Source organism: Furipterus horrens, unplaced genomic scaffold (assembly GCF_987537825.1).
Source record: "Furipterus horrens unplaced genomic scaffold, mFurHor1.1.pri manual_scaffold_5, whole genome shotgun sequence".
In the NCBI taxonomy this organism is placed as follows: Eukaryota; Metazoa; Chordata; class Mammalia; order Chiroptera; family Furipteridae; genus Furipterus; species Furipterus horrens.
In genome coordinates, this window is record NW_028327175.1 from 17081705 (window position 1) to 17083595 (window position 1891).

Sequence of the window (1891 nt, forward strand, 5' to 3'; positions counted from 1 at the left end):
GACAAATGTGCTTCAAATTAAGAAATTTTAGATTTCAAAAATCTAATTATATACACACACACACACACACACACACACACACACATATATATATATATATACTGTATATTGATTATTGTACTCACTAATTAAACATAATCTGTATGCAATAAAACTTTAATATTCAGTTAAATGAAGGCTACAGATACTTCATACCAATTTAGATTAGGTATTTTTATCTTTTATTAGAAAATAATTTTTTCAGAAATTTTTTATTTCACAATTGCAGTTAAGCAAGTTAAAATTTTGTTTCACGTAGTCAACATGAACATATCATAGAGTAACATATTAACTTTGTCAAATTTGAAAAGTAAGGAATTTTCTGGAAATTCTATACTTTTGGGGAAAAACTTTGAATTTCCAAAGATTCCCGTCACTTCTTTTATTTAGATATTATTATAATAAACCATTTTAAGAACTAATATCTCATTGTTCAATGTAAAGAACTAATTATGTTAGAGATAAGAAAGGGTACTAAAAACATATACCGGTCCGTGTAAATAAATAATTATACAAATGAATGTGATGGAATATGATACACTTTGATGGAGAAGGAAAGAACAGAGAAGGTCAGAACTGAAAATAAACTGAGTGCTTTGGGGGCAAGTGGAATTGGGCATGAGAGATGTCACTAAAGGGACAGGAGGTGGTTGTAAGAAGAGAGAAAAATGAAGAGGGGACAGAAATGCCTGGAAGGCACTTTTTTCTTCCTGAGTCATAGTATTGTTAAGGTTTGAGTTGCCTTCTGGGGAAACTATGCTAAGGCTTCCAACATTTTCTTTAGGAGAATAATTGTTTCTGAAAGACATAATGCAAAAAGAAAGCAATTTTTAATATCCTTATCTGAAACACCATACAAAATTTTTTATAGAAAGATAAAATTTATCTAAAATGACTCATTAAACAAATTTAGATAATTTTAAGATTTAACATTTTCATTGATAATATATTATGTGTAACGATATAGAAAACTGAATGCAAGCATCCCAAGTAATCTATGAAATTGTTTTATATTTTATTTTAAATTCTATTTTAGGGATTAAGTAGTAGCAGAATAATACTTAATACTTAATTCAGATATTCATTACTGTGAGATTACTTTTCTATTTAACTTTTTATATATATATATATGGTAGTACAAAAGTAAGTTTAGTTGTTTTTATGAAAAATGATACAATAAATAAGAAATAATAAAACAAGAATATACTCTGTTTTACGTACCCACAACTGTAAACCTACTTTCACCTCACCTGTATGTCTATATCTATGTAAAAATATAAATATATATTCTTCATACTAAACTGACAGATTTAGAGAGAAATAAAACTTTTATTTTGAAAAATACAGAAATAGAGCAGTTTTTAAATATATGTTCCTAAATATACAGTTATGATCTGATAATACAGATGGCAAAGAACTAAGTTAATCTTTAAACTTGATGTCATTGAAAGGCACATTCTCTTGATTTATGAAATAAAACTTGACCCTAGCCCATAGATCACATCCTCATATACATCACATCCTGAGGGTTACGGGAAACTGGCTGCACGTACCCATCATTATTCAATCTGAATAAATGGCAGTGCCACTGATATCTGTGCAGGGCAGAGCAGGAGTCATGGCCACCTTTCGGTGCTGCTCATTTTTTTATGACCTCTTATCAGAAGAACTTAGCACCCCTTTATCTTTTTTTTTTTTTTTAATTTCATGTGCTTTTACAATTTGCTTACATTGTTTTATTTACCACAAATGTCATGTTTTTGTCCTGGTGAATAAACCTTATACTAATTCACCACTGAAACTTTTCATCTGTTTTTAATGCTTAAAACAACAAACCTTCTAAATATGAACA